The following is a 27,439-nucleotide window of genomic DNA, read 5'->3' as shown; positions in this document are numbered from 1 at the left end:
AAAAACGTATTGTTCGATCTGTCAGGCATACCCTGGTGGTGGCGGCTGCTGGATTGCACTTGATCTTCTTCCGCTGAGCAGGCGTTTATTCTCTTTGGTATACATCTTAGGTCAGAAACCTGCTCAGTGGTGATAAATAAGTAAATAAAAAATCCAATCTGATTCCAGCAATATCAGATTTTAGTCTATTCCTGTGTTTCAGACCTAGTACGCACCGTCTCTCTTTTTCTATTTTAGTTTCTCTCCTTTTTATTATTTCCGTATTCTTCAAGCTTTGGTATTTTTATTTTTATTTAAACATTTGGCAATAATTTCCTTTGTACGTAATTCTGACGTGTATACATTATCTATTTCAGACCTGAATTCCAATTTGTTATCATTTTCTAGGTTTTACTTTCCTGAGCTTTTCAAAAGATGGTTATTTCAGTAATATTACTGTTACTGCCTTTATTAAGAAAGTTCTGGAAATAAACTTATAATAATTTAACATCTACTATCTACGAATGGGAATGAATTAGTAATTCAATTAGTCTAACTATTGATCTTCTCTGCATTTCGAACATTCAACGATCTGATTCCTGAAAGAAGGTGCATAGCAACCCAGTTGAAGTCATTAGTTTTATGGAAGCAGGAAACATGAAGAGTGTACAGTACTTTCGCCAGTACACTAACTCCGGACTTTCTAGCTGCTATCTGGACGTGCTTTCCAGTTGCACCGCGAAAACGCGTGGCAAGGAGCGAGAAAATACCTTGCAAAGTATTTCGTTTGTAAAATAAAACTGAAGAATATTGACCTTAAGATTATATATTGACCTTAAAGATGGCTTCTAAGATGTAACTGATACAACAGACGTCTTTAGGCAGTTTTTGAGGAGATCTAGAGTCGATTTCCATTTAATGAGAAGGATTCATAAGTCTTTTAATACGAATACGTCTATATTCTCAGAGCTATTTACATTAATGTAGAAAAACGTTTTTGATATTTTTAAACTGTAAAACAGTTGGATCATGATAATGCGCATATTTTTCAGTCTCTTATTAAAAGAACAACAACGATTATTCTATTACATGAAATGAATGATATAAAATAAAAATTTCTTACCTGAGTTCTGAAGCAGTAACTTCACTCCAGTACTTATTGAATGAAGTCCGATTCACATAATTTGGTCTATGAGAAGAAAAAAAAATACGATAGTCTTACCTCAGCACGAAAAGTAGAATCCTCATGCATGCAAAGATTAAGTCTTGAATATAAAATATACACAATCAAAGATAATCTTTATCACATTGACACATAAAGAGTGAATTCACAAAAGAATTAAGTGCTTCTACGATTTTCTTTTCTAAGTTCTCTTTTCTTATCAAACATAACTGTATTGTAATCTCTAATTTGATGAACAAAATCTCGGTATCTCTTCATAAATAGTTAATACGATTGCGAGATGAAATATGCTTACAGCATGCACTAATGATATTTACTCTATCTTCCATAGTTATAGTTGCACTTATATTCTTTTCCAAATTCATTCTTTGGAAGATTAAATTACAAATTCTTTTCTGATGAATATATCTGTGTTTTGTATAGGCATATATATGCGTGTGTGTGCAGAGAGAAAGCTCTAAAGGTGAAGAATATTTAATTAAATACGCTTAATATCGCAAAAAGTACTTTAAATAAATTAATTTAGGAAAATAAGATGGACTATATAGAATATCATTTTACCGAAAGTGTCAAGTTTCTATATATTCTAGTTTATTCTTACATATACGTATATATGCATTCTGATCCACTGTTAAATTTGTATATATATATATAAACTTTAATGTAATAGATCAAAATGACGTAAAAAACGTAAATAAGACAGTTCAAATCGTAAGAGATTTTTGTGTTCTTGGAAGTATATATATATATATATATATATATATATTTCGATTTATTACTGTACTTAATTTAACTCAATCTTTAATAAATATATATATATGTATGATCTGCAAAAAATAAACATCAGGAAATCTGGTGAATTGAAAACTTCAAAAAACGAACGAACAGAATTTTTTCCCTAATAATTCTGATTCAAAAATTATTTTTATTTACTTATAAATTGTGTAGGAATTCTCATTCTGTTATGCTAATAAATTTTTCAGAAAACGAAGTTCTTACCAATTTAGTAACAGTGTTTAATATTTTTTTCACTTCATAAGTGAAAAATAAGAGAGAATTTTTTCATTTAGACTTTACTGGTTATTTTTACTGTCTTTTATATCATTTTGATCTACATTCTATACTACTATGTAATTCAAAATTACATTTAAATTTTTTATTTGGATACTGCGGTCTTTTTCAATTTCTTTCATTCACTTCAATTTTAATTATACAAACATACATAGAGAAAGAGTGAAATTTTCACAAATCATCTTTTCTATTAAATCAACAAATTGCTTAAATAAAACGCAACAAACAAAGTAGAATCTGAAAACAAAATACATAAAAATTAAATGTATGCGATCGCTAGGTAGTGTTATATAAATGAAAAATGCATCCTGTATATTTTGCACATCTATTTAATACCCTTGATTATATGCATATTAAATTTCATTCCTCGATGCTTCTTTTCAGTTAATTGTGTTATTTTGAGATTACGTTATTCAAGGAAGACTAGTATACGCTTGTTTTGTTCGTACGCGTGTTATTTCGATACACTTTATTTACACAGTATTACGCGCAGCATTCGAAACCTTGGTATATCAAATCACTTTATTTTATCCAAACATTTATTATGTAGTGATTATTGCAATAAAAATAAGCCTCTCTCCCATCTTATCACTTCAATAATAAGATGTCTGATGGAAAATTGTACAGTTTTAAACTAATTAACATAGTTATCTTATTATTTTGCCCCTACTATCACTTCTAATTCCATTCACTCCCATTGGTATGCAAATTAGTTAACGTATTAAAGGGTAACTTTCTTGAATTTGCGAGAGAGCTTGAGAGCTTTTATCAACTCTCAGTGACCGGTTATTCTGTTACACCTCTCTGCTCTTGCACTGATTATCGGCTTTAGCTTCACTAGCCACATTCGCTTCGTGAAATAGAGCAAAGTCAAAGCTCATTTAGATGCGAACTGTGTATTTAATATTTTAATATCACTGGTAACCTTATTCTACGTGTAGTATATGTACTGCCGAGGCAAAGGCGCTCGGGCAGGACCTTTGTCGTCCAGAATAATAGTAGTATGTTTGCCTTGGAATCTGCTGACATACTTGTGTACTAGTGGTACCCACAAAGTCTTCTAGCCATGGCCTGTATACATGAAAGCTCTTTCTCACTTTAAAGCAATGTACTACTTCCATTTGCAACATTGTTGATATTAACTCCTAAACAAGTCACCGTGCATAATTAGTGAAGCCACTGTAAACAATGGGAAATGTGTATTGCAGCATAATTGTAAAGGATAGTTGTAGGGTTCGAACAACACCCGAGTAATCTTAGAAAGCCGTCCGGGTGTCCGGCCCTGCTGCCACCTGTCACCTGTTCTACGTGTAGTGTAACTCTCAGACTTCATGAACAGGTTGATTTTAACCTTATATGAATTTATATTTACTGTACTTTGAAGTTACGACGGGACGATAGGTCGTCCATGTCCTGTTAGGATTCTAGAAGCTAGCATTCAAGGAGCTGTGGAACCGTTCAAATTTAAAAGTCTATATACGAAATATATTTATATATAGGGACGAAGTTGAAATTGCATATATTGGTGTGTATACCTATGTGCATGTATGTATATACAGTGTGGGCATAAAGATGTTATCACTTAAGTGGATATATTAATTTTCAGTGTAAGTTACATATCTATATGTATAGACATGACAGAGATACAAAGTGCATCGTCCGGATACAGGTCATTTCATTTAACCTGAATTAGTAAACATCGTCACTCTGGGCACCATGTTTCTCGATACAGACATGTATCCGAAGGATCATGCTGTTCATGATACGGTGACACATAAACGACCGGCAAGGAGTGAATCAAGTTTGTCACGCATTGAAGATGGTCCTTAAGACCTCAAAGTTTTTCTGAGCATAAACACGGATCTTCACCACCCTCTACAATAAAACGTCAGAGGACATGATGTCATGAAATCTTAAGTGAAAAAAGAAACTAAAAGCGTGCTGAGAATGACATACTAGGTATGTTAGCAAGATTTTGTCGCCGATGATAACTAACAAAGCAAGTAAACATCGCATTTACTCTATCTCACTCTGAATTGCCATTTACGAGTACTTAAGTAGTATCATTCTTACTATCATCTTTGTAGATGTACATACATGTAATCCTCATTGCAGGAAATTTTTTGGCATTCCTGAAATAATTTAAGATTTAAACTTCTGCTTTTTTATAATATTGAGTTGCAAATTTACAATTAGAATAAGGATTGTGTTCAGAAATGCTAAAACAAGGAAATGCAATCCTTATGAATTGCTGGTTATTGTATAAAGAGATTCCAATTCCCCTTGAAAATCGGGATCTTTCTGTGGAGCAAAAGCAATTTTAGTTTTTTAAATATATTTTTATTCATTTAGCATTAAATAAATTGAAATTCCGCTTTAATTAATTACGAATTTCAGTTTTTGATTTCCGCAATTGTACACCTTAACTATGTAAATTTTTCTTCACATTTCCTAGGAGATAGTCCGATCTTTCATATATTCTTTATTATGAGTTATATCTTTATTATGAGTATGTATGTATATGTGTATACACTTATTGTGTAAACAAGGTTGTGTTGAATACGTATCTACATGCACATATAAAAGTAGCATGTTTATCCGAGATGATATTCGCAAATAGTATGCCGGATATAAAAGAAGGCTGCAATTATTCTGAATAAAACTGTAAGTATAAAAATGAACGTAAAACAAATCATTCCGCCCTTTTATGTGCAAATTTTTCATTTAAAAAGCCCTTTCAATGTATTAAATGTAAATTTAATACGAATATTATTTCATTAAGTTACGGAACTCTTAAACATCAATACCATCAAATTTAATTTTGTAAGTGTTCCTTAAATTAAATATCAGTGGACAGCAGGCAGAAAAAAACAGTCTAAACCAGTAAATTTGTTGTCAGATACCTTCGACAAATGTTTTTTGTCTATACACATAAAAGCATTTATTTTTAACTAATTAAAGCATAATCAGTATTTTACAAATCATAATTTTTGGTCTTCTATATTACTATAATATACTACTATTACTATAATGCAATAAATTCAATAAATACTTATTCAATAAAACTACACTTTTTGGTATATATATATATAAACATATAAGCATTTATTTTTAACTAATTAAAGAGTATTCAGTATTTTTAAAACTATAATGTTTGGTCTTCCATAATATTATAACTCGATAAATTCAATCAAACTGTAATTTTTTTTTAGTCACGTTATTCAAGGATTGTACAAAACGTTTAGATTTAATATTTTCAGAATCCCTCCATATACATTGCATGAACTGTTTTCGTAAAAGTTCTTAGGTTTACTGTAAAAAATTCTGTGATTTGAAGTACCAGACTGTAATCAATGTTTAATTAAATAAAATCTACGGCCATCTAATTGGATGGTGTTATCATCTAATAGTGATCATCTTCACTGCATATGCGCATATGTTTAAACACACGGTCTAAAATTTCCGCCCCATTATCGTATCTTTTCATTCATTTATTATTCACCAGTTTAAAAATGTGAGCTACTATTGTGTAATTTAGATTATTACTAATTCGAGAGTTATTTTATGACTGATTCAGGAAATAAACGGATTGTTCTGAAATCTCTAAGGTTTTATTTTAAGTTATTCCTCGACAACTCAATAAATATGTAGGTAAGGCGAAAATTTATATATGTATGTTTGTGTATAGATACATATGTATGCCTCATTTTCCTCGCATTTTCTTTTTTAATGAAACGGACTGTGAAAAACAATATATATGCAAATATTTATTGCTTTTTTAGAGAAGAAATATATTTCGATACCAAATTATGTACCATTTATTTAAGCAGTTGTCCTTTTATGCATAAGTTTTAGCATTTATGTGTCTGTTTTCTATAAGGTAATTAACTCGTATCCGAAACTTTGTATAACAGAAATGGTTTTAATTATTTCAAAATTAAGCTTTGAAAATGGCTCTGGATAAAATATTAGCAAAAGTTCCAAATTCAGCTTAAAGTTTGAATATTTCATTCTTCAAACTGAAAGGCGTCATTGGTGGATATCTAGAAATAAAATATCCCAGTAAAGTTCCGAAATTTTCACTTCATTTAATTCTATTTTCTGTTACACATTTCTAAGGAAAATAATTATTATATTATGACAAATAAGCTTAACAAGGAAAAGTTATTTTGTTGTCATTCCCTGTTTGACACTAATTGGCAAATTGTGGGTTTAAATAAAGCACGCATTGACTATACAGTAAAGATCAGTCAACGAAGTAATAGGGGAAGTGTATGACCTGGAGAGGGATATCTACCAAAGGGCAGGGATGCCTCCGTGGACGACTTTCTAAGGGAAACTAACTCATATACACGTTACACATAGGGAAAACCACGATAACACCCATGCAGGCAGCCCGTTCGCGGGAGTCGAACCTCGGACCGAACTATCAGTATTCAGCGACTTTACCGCTCACCCACTAGTGGGCTTACCATATCGATGAAACTCATCGTTTCTCTGACGAAATAAGGGGCATCTCCATGTGACATATCCAATACAGAAAGTATTGGATATGTCACATCTTAACAAATTTCATAATTGAAGTGCTAAAATATTTTAATAAAATAAAATAAATAAATAATTATAAAATAAATAAATTAAATAAATAAATAAATAAATAAATAAATAAATATATAATAATAAAATAAATATAAATAAAATAAATAAATAATAAAAATAAATAAATAAATAAATATATAATAATAAAATAAATATAAATAAAATAAATAAATAATAAAAATAAATAAATAAATAAAATAAATAAAATATATAATAAATAAAATAAATATATAAATAATAAAATAATATAATAATAAATAAATAAAATTAAATAAATTTTAATAATAAAATAAAATATTTTACGTCATTTTGTCAAAGTCTAATAATTTAAAAGGCCTCAAATTAAAAAGAAGAGATATAAAAAGTTTACTCATCATATTTCATGCGCTTAAGAATTCGGTAGAATAAATATCTAAAGTCAGTTACTGGGTCAGCTCCTTAACATTATGGATGCTTTATGTGCAGAGAAGATAGCTTTATTCAAGTTTTAGCTGGAGTCCTGATACTTCCCGTGAACTCCGATCAAACTAAAACGTTTTGCAAGAACATGAGAACTTATACTTACTCTCGCTGTCCTTGAATGATGAAGATTTGTGAAAGGTGCATCTTATCAAATTATATAACTGCTACAGTTCTAAAGTCGCTTAGAATATATTGTAGAGTCATTAAGAGTTTTGAAGCCAGAATCGTGAAAAGTGTGTAGTGCCCTCGCCGGGACTCGAACCTGGACCTCTCGCATACGCTCCGAGTGTGCTACCGTTACACCACGAAGTCATGCAAAAAAGAGGGAGAAAATGTCTTATAATATCTTCAATACTAAATTATACTAAGCATCAAAAGTGCATATTATCCGAAGTTGTTTGCCACATTTACTAACCCAGAGAGTAAGATTCCCTCTTTCCGAAAAGCGGGAACTCCTGAATTCAAATTCCAGTGTACGCCCAGGACATTATATAGCAACAAGAGTACATCGATCAAGCATTCATTCTGATAGGAAATCAAGGCACGATCAGAGGTAGGTGCTGCCTAACTGAACAAACCTTGCAGCATTTTTAGCATTCTACTATAAGAACTGGTTTCAGTCAATGACCTCAGATGCTTCAGAATTGAATAATCGATCAAGAGCCAGAATATTAGGAAAGATCTGTTAATGTCTGAATGCCAAAACCCAAAATGGTTTTGGGAGATTTCGGTACGTTATTTGTTAATGTGAAAAACTTTGAATAATACATGACCTTGTGGATCATTTTAACCCTGCTCACCTTCTCTGTGTCTGATATACTTTAAAAAATATCTGCTTGGCCCTGAAGTCTCATATGCTACTGTATAAATGCAGAAAAAAGCAAACAGAATACGCAACGATTAACTATCTACATCAGGCATGTCAAACTCAGTCTCGCAAGTGAGATAAACTGCCAGAAGTGTACAATAGTGTTCGTCGCAAGAGAAAAAATAGTATTTTCGTACTTAATTATGCCCTTAAAAAGTGAGTAAATGCATAAAATGCAAACTAATACTGTAGTTTTTTTTAATAAAAACTAAAAAGAGCATAAAAAATCTCGGTAGGATACCTATTGTTTCTTTCACGATATATGGCATCTTTTTACTGCAGCCAGCTTTCCGATGTCTGGAGACATGCTGCTTGCAGGAATGATTTTCTGAACAAAGGTTGGGTGAATGTCTCTTAATCTGGATCTCGCTGGACTCGTTCTCCTTCATTAGTGAGAAACGTTGTTCACACTGATACATATTATGGAAATCACGTACGGTTGAAAGTTAGGGCTTTCTGGGAACCATTCAGACAAATATTCGTAAATTTCAGGGATACTTTTCTTTATAGCTGAGCCGCACAGAATTTTTACTAATATTTAAATGTGGCTCTAATCTTTAAATGTGCGGAGGCATAGGGTAGAGATAGGAATTTTCCCTATCCCTACCCTATGCCTCCGCGGTGTTTTTGGAAGACATGTCAGTCTAATAGTCGGAAGGTTCATATCATGGCGATGACATTGCTGATTTTTCTTGTTTCCTGCATGCTGATTTCTCATGTTTCATCTTCTTTTGAGAGAAGAATTTTGTAAGCAGACCATTTCAAGACCATTTCTAAGCCCGAAGAGATTGTGTATATGCCTCGATATTATAAGTATATTTAAGGGTCATATGTGGCCCGCAGGCCACGGGTTTGATAGCCTGGTCTACACAGATTTTCGGATTCCGCCGTATCACTTTATATCATCTTTATGGTGCCTTTTTAATGAAACAGTGGAACTGGTTTTGGGAAATGTATTTACAGCTTAATAACAACACGACTGAATTTTAAAAAGGTGTTGAATCTCGCACATGCTATACAACACTTCTTAACCTTTAAGGAAATAAAGCCTCTTCGCGGAGTTTATATAAGAATCGGGTGTTATAATGTAATGGATAGCAACATTTAATTCAGTGGCGCAATGTATGTTTAATTTCTAACAGTAAAATGAAATGAAGCAATGAATAACAATTTAAAAATAAAATTTAAAAAATATTATGGATGTCTAAATTTCAGACACGAGACATAAGCAGCAAGTAATTATAGCTTTTTAATATGCCCATATATTTCCGAAACGTTCTGGTCCAGAGTTACATAATTCTAACTTCCCAAAGAAACAGTACTCTCAAAACCCTTTCCGCTCATGCGTCGAGCAAAGCTCAGTACTATATTATTCTGTTACAAAGCTCGATATAACTTTTATTTATATTGAGTACAGCTCAATCAAATACAGATGTAGACTGTAAATTGTTTTATAAAGTTATTTTCAATTTAATAATAGGCTATTTATTCAATTAGCTTACAGCTATTTATTCAATTAGCTTTAATATAAGCCTAGTCAACTAGCTTACAGATCTATAATACACTTCCTTTTAAGGACATGTGTAAGTTACGTGTTGTAACTGTTGACTAAATGGTCTAGCTTAGGCTAAATAGGCTAGTTATCACCACCACAAGCATATAGAATGCACAGTCAACTAAATAAATAATAATAAATGTTTTCAAAACCGCAAATTTAGGAGTAACGTAAAGTACAATACAAAAGCATGAAGAATCGCTAGTGTACAAACAAACACAACACTTAACTTAAAGTCATTGACATCACAACAATTTGACAGTCTAATCAACCAAACATTTGCAAATGTCCTAATTCTCTAATTTTAACTTTTTCTCTTCCAATAAATACCCTTAATTCATAGTAAACGAATAGTCCAAAAGCGACTCCAAAAGGCTATGAGCGCAGCGCTTTCTCATATAGAACTAATCTCACTAGGCTCAAACACAAGTTGCAATTAGGAATCTTAGTAGTTAACCTTACATCTGTATAACTAAGATTTGTGTAAAACTTTTGAACTTTCCAAATGAATGTGAAAGAAGCCAAAAAGAAAAGGACAATGTAAAAATGTAAAGTTTAACATTCATAAAGTTAGCACAATGTTACAATGTTACACGGGCTCCTCCTTGTTTGATTAAGATGATATAACTAAAAAGGACTCAGGCTGCTATGGTTGTACCATAACCAATTTGAAATGTTAGAAGTCATCAGTAGATTTTATCTTTATGTCCAAAAATATCACAACTGTGTTAAAAAGCATTATCAAAATTGAGATGGCTGTAAATACGAGTGAAAGTGAATCAAGGATGAGCTTTGTACTAGATCTAGTAAGTCATACTTTTTTTTAATCTCTAAATACGGGCATGAGTAAACTGTTTGAATGGTTATTAATAAGCCAGTCTGGAGCTGCTGCGCACTGCGATAGAAACTGGTAAGTTCATAATTCCTCTCGATGATTGAGCCCACCAGCGGTCGAGCGGTAAAGTCGCTGAACACTGGTAGTTCGGTCCGAGGTTCGAATCCCGCGAACGAGCTGGCTGCATGGGCGTTTTCGTAGTTTTCCCCATGTATAACGTGTATACGAGCCAGTTTCTCTTAGTAATTCCTCCAAGAAGGCATCCCTTCCCTTAGGCAGATAGCCCTAGTGTGCTTTTTCCATAATTAAATACACCAACCAATCTCTCGATGATTGCTTGTAATATTACATAAGACTGAGTTAATACACTGCAATACACTGACTTCCGAGTACGAAACGCAAATTAACAATTTTCGAAAGTGTAGTTGAATTTGGGAAGCTGCAAATAACTGCCGATACAGATTGCAATATGCAAATATCGTAGGTTATACTCCGTCACGATAGACTGTCCGAACATATGTTAATTAAGCAGTCGTTGAAGATGACAGCATTCTGAAGTGTTTGAGGGTATCTATTTAAATACTGATACGAAATGTTTATAACTTTCGTAAGTTTTTATTATATTCATGTTTCTGTGGCGGAAGGATGACGAATGGCAGATAGTGAGCAATAGTGTGCTGTCGGACGCATAGATGCAAGAGAGTCAATAAAAAATGTCGCTTTTTTCTTTGGCATTGATCATTCGGTAATTTCTCGAATGGGTAAATAAATATAAGTAAAGCAGTTGTCTAGAGACTTGTACAAGTCGACAGGTCCGGAGACCCGTGCAAGGCGACTTTAACCCCCATTGAAAATCTTTGGATGCCCTCGGGCGTGCCGCATCTGAGCCTTTACCTCCTCCAGTGAGTCTCAGACAGTTGGCAACTGTCTTAATGGAGGAATAGTCATTGCTAGCATCTGTGACGTTTGATAACCTCACAGAAAGCATACGCAATGTCTGTTTGTGTGAAGGGCGCATATCTTATGAATGCAAATTTTGCTTGCTCGATTTTAGCTTCAAATATCTATTTGTTAATGGCTCAAAAGTAACGTCATCATACAATTTGTGAAAATTAAATATTCCTTCCTCTTTGTACATAATGCTACGTTTCCTTCATGCATAAACACATTTGCTACTTTCATGTGCAATTTGGTGTTAATCGAAGCCTTAATTTTCCATTTTTGTTGATTTTCTCATTGCGAGCTTAAATTTTGGAATCCATTATAAATACTTGTTTTACAATTAATATACTGTACACACGTGTATAAGCAGTTTAGTACATAAAATGTGCAAATGTAAACCCCGTATGGTGTAGAATTTTATAGTAGTGCATAATATTAACAGAATCCCGTCTGCTACCTCGTTTGCAAAACGGGTTAGCAATTGAAGACATATATATGCCGTCTAAACAAATAAATATTAATTAAAAAATATTTACTCAACGCTAATAAAATGCTTTTGTTTAAAATTGATTCGCAGTGGTGACTGTGAATTTATAAACTGGACAAGCGAAATAAAGTTAAATAACTTCTGATTGAGTGAAGAACTGACTAAAGAGCAAGAATAAACGTTCAGCAACTCAGTTCAGAATTTTATTTTATGTGAACATATGCATAATCAAGCTGTAAAGTTTTATATTTTTTAACCCGTAAGCTTATTATTTTTATCTTTACTGTCACTTTTACTTTTATCGGCTCCCACCAAGATGAAAATTAGTTAACGTAGATTAAAACAGTCTTGAAGTTAAAAGAGAGCTTTTCGGAAGTGATTGCTGATCTTTGTACCGTTTTCACCCAGCTCTTAAGAGTTATCCTGTAACGGCTTTAGCCTTTTTCTAGCCATGTTTGCTCGCGGGTTTAGAAGCCCTCAGCTAAAGCTTACAATAGGACTTTGCTGCGTGAATTGCATACTTCAACTATTTAAGTTTTACTTCGACGTTTCTGTTCTGTGAGATCCCGTAAGCACGCGAGATGAATCATTTTGTAATACACGAGCTGTGTAGTCCGTAAAGTTGAAGTTACAATAAAAAGATTTGTTTTAAATCTTCTTATGAATTCATCCTTATTTCATCAGAAGTCTAGAACTGGGCGTTAAGTAGCCTAATCAGGGTCGGATTTTGATTTGAGTAGGCCCTAAGCTAGTTGAGATATGGAGCCCTTTATAAGTCCACATATTATACGTCAATGCCAAATAGGATTTTCAGATACCTAGAGGGGGTTGGGGGCCTAAGAAAGCGGCCTAAGCTATAACTTGTGTAGCTTATACGTAAATCCTGCACTGAGCCTAACTGACTGCATGGAACCACTTAGCTTGAAATATTCCATTTCCGTACAAAGCAATTAAAGAGTCCGAATGAAGGAAAAATATAGTAGGGTATTTAAAGAAATTCAGGTCTTGGAAATTTAATCTAGGCCTCAGTCTTCGCTGAGTATGAATTATACCTTGATTCAAAAAAAAACCCTACATCTCTTTAAAGAATTGGAATGAAAAGGAAACTCGTCTGCTATAGCTTCAATTCATAATATGCGTAAGCAAATGTCCTCTATATTTATAAATCAAATAATGAAATTTCTTGTTAGTACCTAAGAGCACTTTGCAAAAGATATGCATTTTGGAAAAAAAATCTACTTTTTCATTACTGAATAATTACCAAATAAAATTATATTATTAAATTAGGCAAAATCGAAATAAAAATAGAATTTATTTTTTGAAGTTAATAAAGTCCTTAATGATAATGAAAATTCGAGAAAACCTCTTCTAGCTGTGTTGAAATACCGAAATCCATTAACGATTAATAAAAAATTAATTAATTGAAAGTTTTATCTGTTACCGTTTTATCCGTTACCGAGTTACCGTTTGCATGAAGTATTTTCCATCTCACACTGAAAGAATAATAAATAAAACACCTTATAAATCACAAAGCTGCTTGTACTTAAAAGTAATTTACCCTGTCTTACTGTGGCAAAACTTCTTGGTCCCTTTCTACTTACTCTATCATCAATTTCTCAAAAACTAAGATATAATAAGCTCCAGTTTTCAGTATTCGACACGTGCGTAGCGTTCCTTCTCTCAAAGGATCATTGAGCAAGATCATTCCTATTTTTTCCCAATAGCGAAAACGTTTCCAGAGATAAAATTGAATCGCTTTCCATATTTATTCGTTTTGTGGGCGAACTGATAAACACTCATAAAAATGTGTTTTCGCTGTGCGATGGATACCCTTTAAAAGCTGGGATTACTTTTCTCCGAGAGAATTCAAATAGTGTGCGACATGTCTTATTATTTCGATCAAAAGCTTGCTGTCAATGCGATAAAAATGATAATACTATATTTCTCATATAATATTTTATTACAATGAGGATTCTAACACCATCCCTTTCCGATACAATAGGCCTTTTCAGTTAAAAATAGAAATCGCGATAATACTGGATGCAAAATTTTGAGAAAATAATGGCTCTTCGTGATTTTTCAGTATGCTTCCACCTGCATATATGATAAGTGTTTTGGCAGCTGCATATGAAGTTTCAGTTGGTACTTCAAGAGATTCCTAGAATTACAGCTATGAGAAAGGCCGATTTGAATAAACTAGCAAGTCGAGCTTCCACACCGCTATACAATTTTTACTTCTATCTTTTTCCAGAAAGAAAACTAAGCCCTTCTTCGTAAACATCTATTCCATCTTCTTTATTTTCTCCCTGCTGTTAGCCAAAAATAATTCCAATTTTCGTAAGTGTCAGAGCAAATTTCAAAATGTGAAATCTGTGCATTTCAATTTCACAATACGTTCATGGCATTTTGGAGAATACAAAGTAATCCTAAAGCTCTCCAATTCTAAATTGGAAATTTTATTTCTATGCTACCTATGAATATAATTTTATTTACATCTATGATAATATTTAATTTGATTTTGAGCAAATATTGCTGATCTATAGAAAATGCTTGTCGAAATGCTTACTTAAATGCAGACACTTTTTTTTTATTTTATTTTCTCTGTTGAGCTGTTTATGCTTGTTTTGAGGTAAGCATAATCCTTTAACTATTTTACAACAAGGAAAAATCTGTAGATAGACGGCCAAGGTACTCCTTGTCAAATATACGCTTAATTTCTTCACTACGAAATTTCTTCACTACACTAAATGAATTAAAGTTCAGAATATGCATGTAATGAATATTCGTTCCTTATTACTTCACAAGCTTTAACGTGACCTTGACAACAGCATGAATTGTATCGCCACAATAGTATATGAAATTTTTGTTTAAGACTCTCACAGTGTTCTTAAACTTTTACAGTTAAAGAACTTAATGGTCATCCTAAGTTTTTTTCCTTAAATGGGAAAGATTAGGTTAAGTTATTCAATACGACAAAAGCGCTTTTAGTCTATCTGCCATCGAAGGAATGACTTCTTAAAAAATTATCTAAGGAAAATTCATACTCACGTTTCGCATGGTGAAAACCATGTCCAGCCCATTTAATCGCTGGAGCACAAACTACAATATCCAGGGATTTTATTTACTCGTAATCTCATAATTCATAGTGTGGTATATTTATTACTTTTTATACTTGAAAAACGACTAACTAGTGCAATGAAATAAACCTGAAAGCAAAACACTTCACGGCATTTTTCCCCTAAAGCAGAAAATTGAAAATTTATATTTCTAACTTCATTTGATAAAAATCAGCTGCCTAATATATGTCCACTTATTATTCATGAAATGTAACCGTCGCGACTTGAAACTCATTTTGCGAACTTATTTAAATAAAACACCTTACCGATTTTTCTCCTAAACTGACTACCAGAAATTCTAAATGAAGTGCCTTTATTTGTGCTTGCTTTTCTTGACAGCGATATAATTATTTTTATTATTTTTCTTTCGCATAAATTTTCTTTCTTTGCCAAATATTCGGAAAATCTGACGTTAATTCAGAAGATTTTTATATTTTTTTGACTAAAATCTCCAGAAATTAAGCCTTAAAAAATATTTCTTCAATAACAACACTAAAGTCGCTATAATAGAAAAAGTGTTTCCTGAGACTCTTTATAGCTAAAGTCTTTGCACAATCACGTTTCTGTAAAAAAAAAAAAAAAACTTTCTTCTATTTTTTGTTTTCTTTTTTTAACCCTCAATAAACTGCTTCCATTGTTGTGTTTTAATGAGAGAAGATGTTATGTTTTTTATTTCACTTCTTATGCTACCAGTCTTCAATCAAAAATGACCAGTTAAAGGTTTTAAAATCCGCCATGACGCCCAGTAGTCTACTGTCGCCCAGACGGGAAAGTAGTTAGCGAATCTGACTTCCGCACCGAAGGAACCGGGTTCGAGTGCCGGAGAGGGCATGAGCGTAATTTGTCCGCTCCCTTTATAGAAGGAAACGGTGTCTCACTTATTAGGTTCCACCGAAATAAAGAGACCATAGCTTTCGAATTTAGTTGTGGCCAACGCCTATAAACGGCTAAAGACCATCATTGAAAGAAAAAAAAATTTCAAAAACCGTTACATCATTTAAACTGAAACTTAACTGTCCTATAAATACATTTCCTACGTATCTTTTTTTTGATACTTGGCAATCTCAGAGTTGTGTTTTTATGACAGAAGTTTCAGTTGTAGGTACCCTTTCTCCAATCTAAATTATGGATCCATTACATAATTTAGCCTTTCATATAATTTTTCACCTGTTACATCGGAACAATACTCTTAAAACAAACTACCGTAGACAGGTCTAATGTTTTCCTCCTAAAGTGTGAAATACGCATTGTTATAAGAATGTTTATTTTTCTTTCGTTGATACAGTCCAACGAAATACATTAACTTTTACAGTAATCTAATAAAGCACGTAAAGTAAGTAATTTCATATATAAGACACAGTGCGGACTGAACCCGTATTCCCACTGATATAAATGACTAGTATTATAACGTAGTAATGCCAATCATTTATATTAGTGGACAGTAATTAAAATTAAGCTCTGAAGTATTAACTGCTTTTTAAGCTTTAAAGTACTTCAATTCAAGTTTTATATCTGTTGCAGTTGAACATGATTTACATAATTTCATTTACATGATTTACAACTTTTATTACCAAATTTCTTTTAACGTTACAACTTACGATGATTTCAAGCTAAGTCAGTAATTTCATACATAAGACATACTGCGAACTGAACCAGTTTCCCACTAATATAAATGACTGGTGTTAAAAAGCTTACTGGACAGTAATTGAAATTAATCTCTGAATTATTAACTGCTTTCTAAGCTTTAAAGTACTTTAATTTAAGTTTTATTTCTGTTGCGGTTGGACATGATTTACATAATTTCATTTACATGATTTACAAATTTTATTATCAGATTTCTTTTAACGTCAGAACTTACGATGATTTCGAACTATTTTCAGCAAGGAATATAAAATTTTCCTAAGATTAGCCTTAAAATTCATTCTCCAAAAAAGTGTTTTAGTGGCTGTAAGAAAGTAATTTACTAAGTGCAGAAAAGAAGTATTATGATAGTACGAAAGAAAAATCATTGAGAAGTTTGCATTTTCAGCTGAATATTCCTTGTCATCCTGTAAGGAATTTTCTTCTTGTTTATCTCATTCTTTTGTGATGTAATTAGAACCACATCCTGTTGGCAGTCGTAAACTCAGGAGTACGAATCACGTAGAGGGTACTGTTGATTTTTCCTGCTTTCGAAAAAACTTATGACTCTACATTCCTAGTAAGCTTGTAAAATCCTTTAATTCCCTAATTATATATGATCAATACAACCACTGCATGACTAGCAAAAGCAACGTAAAATATTACGAATAATTTATTCTAAATAATTTTATTTCTTCTTAAATACCAACATTTAAAAATCGATTCTTCTAGCAGGCAACTTAACTATTTAGACCACGCAGACATTTTCTTTAATTTCTTTACAGCTAATAAATACAAGATAAATACAAGAGCCTCTTATAAATTTATGCGTTTCTCGCTTTTCAATGACTTGCTCTTTTGATGCTTTTCTTAACTAACATGTTGAGCAATTAGAATTTTTTTTGAAGCAGGATGTTTGGAAAATATGCAATGCTGTGTTCGGGACTCGAACCTGGACCTCTCGAATATGCGCCGCGTGTGCTACCGTAACAACACGAAGGCATGCAGAAAGGAGGGAGAAAATACCTTATACACTTTCCCTTTTTCCCTAAAGGGCGACTGGGGACTAAACGACCGACCCAATCGCCAAATCCTGGGGGTGAAGAATCATCATCCACCACCTTTTAATTCAGGCGTCATTAGGATATTTTTTGAAGCAGGAGATGTAAAAAATATGCAGTGCCCTCGCCGGGACTCGAAACTGGACCTCTCGAATGCGCGCCAAGTGTGCTACCGTTACACAACGAAGGCGGCATACAGAAAGGAGGGATAAATATCTTATAACCTCAACAACTTCCTTCGGCGCTTGGTTAACTGTTTCAACCCATTATGTTTTGCCTTAAGGTAAATTTCCGTTGTTGCTTTTAGTTCCTCTGATCATGGATTAGATTTTAGATCAGGTCCACGAACTTTATTTGGTCAAGAGAGAGATTGTAGCTTTTTTTTTTTTTTTTTTTTTTTGGTTAAGGCCTTGGGTACTTCCCAGGTGTCCGTACGATGAAGCGTGCCACCCAACCAGGCTAGTGGTTAGCGACCCTGACTGCGGTACCGAAATGGTCGGGTTCGAATCCTGGATCCTACGATATGTTTGTAAATGTATAGTGTCCGTCCCGTATGGGGACACTTTAAATACACAGCGAGCCGAAAGTCCTCTCGTAAGGTGTTAAGAGAAAAGAGGCGGGAGACCCTCGTGCCAGTCACTTCCCCTAAGGTGCTCGTCATCGAAATTGGGGGTAAATGTATAGTGTCCGTCCCGTATGGGGACACTTTAAATACACAGCGAGCCGAAAGTCCTCTCGAAAGGTGTTAAGAGAAAACAGGCGGGAGACCCTCGTGCCAGTCACTTCCCCTAAGGTGCTCGTCATCGAAATTGGGGGCGGAAACTGAGCAAAGTCGTACAGTCACCTGTATGGTGTTACGAACGACCGGCGCAGACTTTCACTCCTTGCCACGATGAATTTCGTGGGCTTTTTCTGATGTTACTGTCAGACAAGTAAGATAAGTCACAGCGCAAGAACGATGTCACAACTCCGTTCCAGTTTTCAAGGATAATAATGTGTAGGATGGAGTCCGAGGGTCTTCTACCTCTTCTTTCCTCCCAAAACTTCTCGTCAGAACTTTCGGTATACTACCGTACCACAAATACACTTCTGAGCTGTAAAATTTTATTTGCAAGATAAAAATAGTATTTGAACTACTTCGAGTTTTCGATAGTGCTCTTGTCTCTAACTTATCGAATTACGAAAAGACGTCCGTAATTCTTAATTATCAATCGAAAATTTAATATGAATTGAAAGCATTTCTGACAAATGGTTAGTTAATTGCATTTTGAAATGATTATAGATTTTTATTAATTTAATACTGATCTAAATGTTTTAGTAATTTTAGTTTACCTAATAAACGTGCTCATGACAACTTTCTTGTGACTTAATGAGTACATCAACTAATTCATGGAAATAGTATTAATAATATATAGAAAATAAACAATGTATTCCAATGAAGCGGAACCGTTTGGTTAACATACATTTGGAATTTAAATTAATTTAAATTTTATTTCCATATGTTGTAACGCAATGTAATTTAAGACCGAAGCAATCTCTTTTACAGGTTCAAAACAATTTCACTTTTTTTTTTTCTTCTTTTATTTTGTCGAATGCAGCGAAACGAGGTCTGTTTGGAAAGATAGAGAAACTGCGCTCGATGTTAAAAACACCTACTCATTTCGGAAACTCTTATTTTGATTTGAGCATTTTTTTCGATTACGCCTACGTGTATATGTTTATAAATGAGTATCTATACATAACCATCAGTAATCTAATACCGCATTTTAAATACACCAAATTCCATTTATGAACTGTGCATGTTGTTTCAATGCAATCATTTGGACAAATCTTACATAAAATAAATTTCCCTTCTCAGTCGTAAATTTTGCTTAAACTGGGAAATTAAATTAAAATTGGAAAAAATTTTGCTTTCAGTCAGATATTTTATAGCTAACAGTTCATCGCAAATATCATAAAAATAGGTGGGTTACTGCTGATTCTAACCGAAATTTAATTTGACATTCAAATCCATTGATTCATTAAAAAGCTTCACATAAATATAATTCTCCTGAATACTCTAATTATTATCCAATAAAATTGCTCTGGAGTATAAACACTACAGTCAAAACACCATGTGAAATGAAATTTTTCGGGTATTTAATTTTTCCTTTTTTACTTTTCTAGACCATTTTTTGAAACAAGTATCTTGACGCCAATCAAGAGGTCCTAACTTGAAATGCAGTTGTTCATATACATGTATGACTCTATCATTTGTGCTCTCAGAATTGAACACTGAAATTCATCATGAATTGCCCAGCCCTTTGTCAAGTGGCTATGGTGTTGGTGTATTTACTTATGGCAAAGCACACGAGGGCTATCTGCCTAAGGGGAGGGATGCCTTTGGGGAGAACTTTCTAAGGGAAACTGGCTCGTATACACATTACACATGGGGAAAACCGCGAAAACGCCCATGCAGCCAGCCTGTTCGCGGGATTCGAATCTCAGACCGAACTACCAGTGTTCAGCGATGTTACCGCTCGGCCGCTGGTGGGCCAAGTGGCTATGACAGCTGAATGTTGGGAGTTCGATCTTGGATTCATTCTAGGCGAAAGAACTGGGCTGGATTCGTGCTTTTTCTGTGCCTAACTTGAATACGATACAGTTTCCGTTAAAATGTCTTCCAAGAAAGCATTCCTCCCCTTTCATAGATAACCCTTGTGTGCCTTGTAATATTCAAATAACCTAACCTACCTAACCTTCATTATGAATCTTAAAGCATGTGGTTACAAACTGCATACTGATTGAGGCACTCAGACACCAGCACACTGAATTTGCATAATATCAGGTAACGTTTCTTTTGATACAATATATATATTCCGATGAATGTAATCCTAAAACACGTTTCTTAAGACTAACACCAAAGTATACGAAGTAATTAATTTAAAATAACACAAAACTCAAACCTCCGACTCCGTATGTTTCGTAACTGAAAGTTAATTCTGAATCTTAGGAGGAAGAGTTTATAATCTTTTGGTAACATGATACCTGGCCTCTTTTTATTCAACAGGTAGTAGTTTAGAATCCGAGTTAAATAACAAACATATATATCAATACTGGTGCGAAAAGATTTTAAGCAATTTTCTTCAATAATGTAATCCGATCCGCTTTTTCTTACTCCGATAGAGTTTGGCAGATATTTAGATTACTTTCACTGGCAACCGCTAAGCTGGAAGCTTCGATTAGCGCAGCTGTTTTCCCAGTGACATAATACGATTCCACTGTTAATACTACAAATCTCGATCTTAGCCTTCTTGTTTGCCATTTTCTATAGTTAAGCTATTCAAGAAATTTTTATATCGTCGCTTGATTCAAATATCGTAAGTTTCACATTTACTTTGAATGAAACCATAAAGAAACACAAATATTTTAGTGTTTTTATGTAACGAAAATTTTGATGAATGAAATTTTCAGTACTTTCGAGATAATATCAAAAGGAATATATTTATGATAGTATTTCATTTAAATGGTAAATTAAGTTCAGTCAGTTGTAAGAATATAAGAACAAAATGGAATTTTAAATGGAATTAATTCTCTTTTAAATAAATTTTAAGAATGATGCAGCTTATTCACAACTAATTCTTTTTGCATCCCTAATATATCATTATCTTTACCAATTAGTACTTTAATAAGTAAACGTTCATGAGTTTGAAATATAATTTGTGTTTTTCAAACTGTAAAGCAGTTCATAAATGCAAGTTAAGGCTGTTTGAATTTTTCAATAAAATACTCTTTGCCATATATAAGCGTGTAATTTTTTTATTGCTTGCGGTAAAGATCCTTTCCACTTCATTGTTTAATTAAAATGCATACACTTATTCTATTTTATTTTATGATTTATTGATTTACCTGATAGAATTATTTTAATGTGTTGTATGGTTTCAATTGAGATAATACTTTGAGTCCTACAACAGTACTAAACAACTAGCGAGCTATCGCTACGTCTCAAATCAGTATGACAGATACTGCGGAAGGTTTAAACAACATTTTTATTAAACGTAACTTTTAATTGAACTTGCACAACTCGCTCTACAGATAAATCACTACTTGTGGCGATGTAAATTAAACAATACCAGATACTTAAATTTAAACGTTGATAAAAGTAGCCTAAGATTACATAATCAAATAGAAAAGCTATAAGCTGGCTCAACTGACCTTACTGGTGCCAATATTTAGAGTAGTTGGCTGCAAGAAAATGTAAAGCCGAGGTATTTATATTTAGAGTGAGGTACAAACTCTAACAAAGCTACTCGAGTGCCAGAAGATCTTTCTGTCTAGCCCCAATCCAATTTCTTTCGCTCGCACTTGGTTTCAACTACACAGAGTTATTACCAAAAGTTCAGAGTTGCCAAAGGCCAATCACGGTAGTAAAATAAAAGAGATGTACTTTAGGTACATCTGTCACCCGGAGGCGTAAAAACTTTCAGAGCTTGGGAGTGGCATTCCTGGTCGTGGGGGCAAAAGTTGCATTCAAAAAATAACAAAAGTCGTAATTATAAAACATAGAAAAAAACTGAAAACTATTTACATAAATACAACTACCAAGACAGGTTGTGATGTATGGTGCGGGGTCTTTTGACCACATATTCAACAGTAGGGTCATAGTCGCACAGGCTTCTAATAGAAGCGTGGGAAGAGGTTCTAAGGCTTTCAAAGAAATTATGTGAAGCGATCAAAATTTGTTCATGCATGGCCTTCACATTCAGATCCTCCTGAATTTGAGAGTTCCTCACAAACCACGGTGAGTTCACAATCGCTCTAAGTATTTTATTTTGTATTATGTCTAGTTTAGCACGCTCAGTCTTGTTGGCTGTCGCCCATGCTGGCACTGCGTATAACATAATCGGTCTGATTAAGGACAGATACAGTGTTCTTTTGATTTTTATCGATAAATTAGACTTCCTGCCAATCAAGCTGTAAAGGGCACAGAACGCAGCATTCGCTTTTACCGCTACGGCTGTAACATGGTATTTAAAGGTAAGCTTGCTATCTATAATAACTCCTAAATACTTATAGGAGTCAGCCATCAGAACTGTATCGCTTTTAATTTTGATATCCGTATTAACAATTACATTCTGCCTATAGCGTCTGTAAAGCACAACACAGCATTTACTAGAATTTAAATTGATTTTCCAATCCTCGCACCATTTCGTAACGATATTTACTTTGAATTGCAGTTTTTCCATTGCAAGAGCCGGGCTGACATAATCCGTAAGTACGACCGTGTCGTCGGCGTATTTTAGAATCTTGGAATCCAAGGGATTTGGGAGGTCATTTATAAATATATTGAAAAGACAGGGAGCGAGGACTGCTCCTTGTGGGACACCACTGTAAATTATCTTTTTCATGGAAATTGCATTTTCACACTTTACTTGGAATGTTCTACGGTAAAGATATGAGATCATAAGTTGAAAAAAGCTGACCGGGAGCAGGAAATTGCTGAGCTTATGGATAAGTCCTGCGTGCCACACTCGATCGAATCTCTGTCTAGCATCCAAACCCCTCGTCTTAAATACACTTGAAAGCTAATTTGCATTCTGATGAGTAATACGTAAAGAAGAAGTTAAAGTTAAGATCAAAATCATAATAACTATTAACTTAACATAAGAACCTTACAGTGTATACACCTTCAAAAATGTAAAAATCTCTTCGATCTGCACCTAAACATTTACACCTTCAATATAGAATCATGCAATAATAAAAAAAAACTTTCTCTGCGTTTTTTAATATTCAAAATTAACAAGAATATTTCTGCATGAGTGAGCTCGGCAGGGGGGGTGATTTAGCATCCTATATAAGAATGCTATCGAAACGTCAACGTAGTTAAGACTCATAAGGTACTCTAAATTTCGTTTTATTGTTAAGAGGTGTATTTGTTTTATTAAAAGACATTTTCTGAGAAATTTACTTCTCACGCATTCGAAAACATAACATTTTAAGATTAACATTAAATACCATTAAAAAAGATTACTTTAGAAGCTTAGGTACTATAGCGGAATTTATAATTCACACAATTGTATGCGGTGTTTACTCGCGTATTTTGTCTTCTTTTTCTACTGATTTTGTAGTTTGAAAATCGGGAAGAAAAAAATAGACTGTACATAGTATTTCTGAAATGAAGACTAAAATGATAAACATAATACATTAAAAATACACATGAAGGCACACTAATATTAGTATAGTATGTATTTCAATGGACTTAACAATTTCATTAGTATTCTGTTTATATACAGAAAATACTTTCCTAATTATGCATACATTTTACATTGTTACCATAAATCAGAAATTTCTACATTAGATGTTGAAAATGCTGGAAAAAATTATTCGAAGAAGAAAGATAGAGAAAGATGAAAGTAAATACTCTATCTTTAGTACGAATTAACATTACTTTTAACTCATCTAAAGGGGTGCACCTGAAAAAATCGTAGGGAATTCCATTAAAACTTGAAATAATTTTAAGTGAATTTTTTAACAGTTAAAAGCCACAATTCGTCAAATACATTACATTGTGTACATTGTGATTGCATTTGTCGAATTAAAATACATCACATAAATTGACAATGAAAATCAAAACTTTCTTTTTCAATATACAATTTGTATTTTTATTTCGTGATCCAAAATGACACACAGAACTTGATAGTATTTCAATAAATAGCATATGAATACTTAAATCTCTAAAAATTATTTGATCAAGAATTACAGTATACAAAGAATTACACTAAGCGAGTATTCTGAATACACGGAATAACTTACGCATAAATTTTCATGTGGATGTGCTTGTGTCTCTGTACATATACATTCTCCAAATTAAGTTATACCAATAGGGTCTATTTTAAGTTAACTAACTATTTAAAGTCATTCTCACCACTCAGTGTTATAATGTTACACATCATTTTGACTTAAGCTGAGGAGCTACGTTAAGCTATTCACATCTCTTAACATCTTAAGTTTAAGCTAATTACGATGTGAATAGCTTAGCTTAGCTGAGAAGCACAGTTACGCAATCAAGTAAAACTTCATTTTATTCTACTTCAACACCTGTCAGGGTTACAATTTAAAAAAATACAAAGCAAAATGTAAGTCTTCTTGACTTGCAGAGAATATCTGGAATGTAAACATAACGTTTCTACAATATAGTATTTATTTCCTATAAAGCCATAAAACTCTGGGTCGGACGACCTGAAACCTAAATCAAAATTAACTTGCATCTAAGGCTAACATCTGCCAAATCTAATTCATGAGAGCAACGATACGATAGCCGTTTACACAGCTCAAACTTTTGTCTTAACTTATGCTATTAACGGATTCGTTTCCTAACTTTAGGGAAGAAATCCCGTCGTACTAAACCGCTTGGCCAGTCAAATATGTAATGCTCTGCCCGGAACAAACCATAAAGGAAAGACGCATATCAAAATTTTAACTTTTAGTTCAACTCAAATAAAATGTTACAAAATAAAATAAAACTGCACATTTCTAATCACAATTAAACAATCTCTCTTTTCAAAAATCCTCTGCCATGCAGTTTTAATTTAATAATAAATTACAAATTAATACTAACTAGAGTAAACACTTTACTTTAGTACGATGAATGGATTTCATAAAATTACGACGAAAGTAAGCAAAGTTTTAATATATATAAATCTCGCAATTAATATTTATAATACTGTTTTGTTGTAAGGTTGCTGATTTGTGAATTAAATCATTTGTTTCATACATAAGACAAAACACATTTCCCATCTTTACTCCATCCAAACTTTCTCCTAAATTCTAATCATCTTTCTAATGCAATTTTTAGATTAAAATACTTTTATATAAATAAATATAAATAAATTGCCATTTTTGTGGCATATCAAATAGCTTTGAAACTCAATATTTTTGAATGATTCCTATAATAGATATGAAAAACGCGCAAATAACGAGGAATAAATTATGACAATCTGATCTATTTTCACATAACAGAACACATTGTATTCATATGCTTTTAATTTGGGATCGATCAATGAAACGTGAAAGGCGGACGACATCGTTTCAATCTCATAAAATGTCGCGTTAATTTAATTTAAAGCTAAAATCTTAGAAGACTTATTCATATGTTAGGCTACTAGATATTTGAAATACATATACTTTTCATAACTATCATTTGTGGAAGATTTCATGGATGCGAAACATTCATTCTCATCAGGCATGAAGCAAAATTTTGGCAATATTCCCAGTCACTTTTAACGATCACATCATTATTGAAACCCATCGTTCCGAAAACACAGCCAAAAATTTGTACTTCCGGCAATGAATAGAATTATAACACGTATTCTCATATGTGTTAAAATAACTGAATATGAAATTTCATACTTTTAAAGGAACAAGCAACTACTGTGAAAACTATATGGGTTAACAATTGCAGTCTAGTTTCTTAATAACACTGATATCTAATTATAATGTTCTCACGTCCTGTATCGCTAAGCCTCGAAATCAGCTTATAAACTTATGTGTAATATTTTTTTTAAACTTATCACGATGTATTTGAGGCGAAATCGGTTCAGAAAATATAATTGAAAAAGTATCTCCTTCATTTTGCTTTCTAATTTTATTCTCTCACGAAAGGAATTTGATTCCTGTATGGGATTTCTACCCTGGAAAATATAATAGGAGAAGATAAGGGAATAATTTTGTATTTCTGCTTATTAATACTCCAATTAGAATGATTTCGAAAGTTAGATGATTGAAGGATTCTTAAGTATAATATATCTCGCGCCTCAGAAAACAGAAGTCAGATAGATACAAATTGTTTTCATGAGTGTGGCTGTGTGTACGCGGACTGAGTGCGACAGGAAAACATGTGGATGGCGAAATAGTAATAATAATAATCCACTCACCGTCGTTGGCCGAGAAGGGGTGAGCCATCTGAATGATAGAAGGGTCATGACCTGGCTAGTAAAACAACTTTCGGTTGGAAATTAGTAACTGAAATGGAAGCAAAATGATGGCTAGCAGCTGCATGCCAGTCCAGTCTTTAACGCTACGCGTGCATTTACTGGAGCATAGCTACTGCGTTTGGGTACCCCACTGTTCTGGCTCAACTATCGGCCATGCCAGCCGGATTGAGTCTGCTCCATCGCTTGAGCCGCTGTGCTCCAATAAAGAGGCGCTGCATCGAATGCGCATGCTCATAGAGTACAAACAAAAAGAAACACAGGGGGACTCAAATTTGGCAAGGAATGACCTCACTAGTCAGAACGTTTTTAATTTTCAAACATTTTTCTTGTATTTTAATCGCTTCTTATGGTACCTTGTATGAATCAATACGTGAACAAAATATTAAAAATTTTAGCGCAATATCAAATAAATTAATGAAAAGGAAAAAAAGATAACTGAGTTATGCTCGAATAGTCAGCTTCCTTAAATCTGACCCTTTGATATTTCAAACATAGCACTTGTGGCTTATTTCGCCAACATTTAAAATTTTTCTTTTGGTCACTTTTCTGTTCTCAGACTTCATATTTCACTGTTTCCTTACTTTACATAGTAATTTCTTTAATTTCTATCCCAGTTCTAAAAATGTGTGTCTGATAATTAAATCGTGAGCTTTTTCAGCTTTTAGACAGATAAACTGTACGTCACCAAG

At 33.2% G+C, this 27,439-nt stretch overlaps 1 protein-coding gene across 3 annotated transcripts in view; it reads right to left on the bottom strand.

Moving 5' to 3' along the window:
* LOC118184295 (uncharacterized) overlaps positions 1-26,920 on the bottom strand; it is a 259,876-nt gene extending 232,956 nt beyond the window's left edge. For 2 of the 3 annotated variants that reach the window (XM_085807301.1, XM_085807303.1), the window contains exons 1-2: positions 26,691-26,920; positions 1,103-1,168 (exon numbers count right to left, since the gene is read on the bottom strand). The gene's annotated coding sequence lies outside the window, so the exon portion shown is untranslated. The remainder of the gene's footprint in view (positions 1-1,102; positions 1,169-26,690) is intronic. The other variant, XM_085807302.1, reaches the window with a different exon arrangement.
* Between the last annotated feature and the right edge of the window lie 519 nt (positions 26,921-27,439).

This window comes from Stegodyphus dumicola, chromosome X1 (genome assembly GCF_044657685.1).
Source record: "Stegodyphus dumicola isolate Sdum_Otavi_A_Nest chromosome X1, ASM4465768v1".
In the NCBI taxonomy this organism is placed as follows: Eukaryota; Metazoa; Arthropoda; class Arachnida; order Araneae; family Eresidae; genus Stegodyphus; species Stegodyphus dumicola.
Note: the sequence above shows the minus strand (reverse complement) of the source record. Positions and strands in the feature narration are given on the sequence as shown.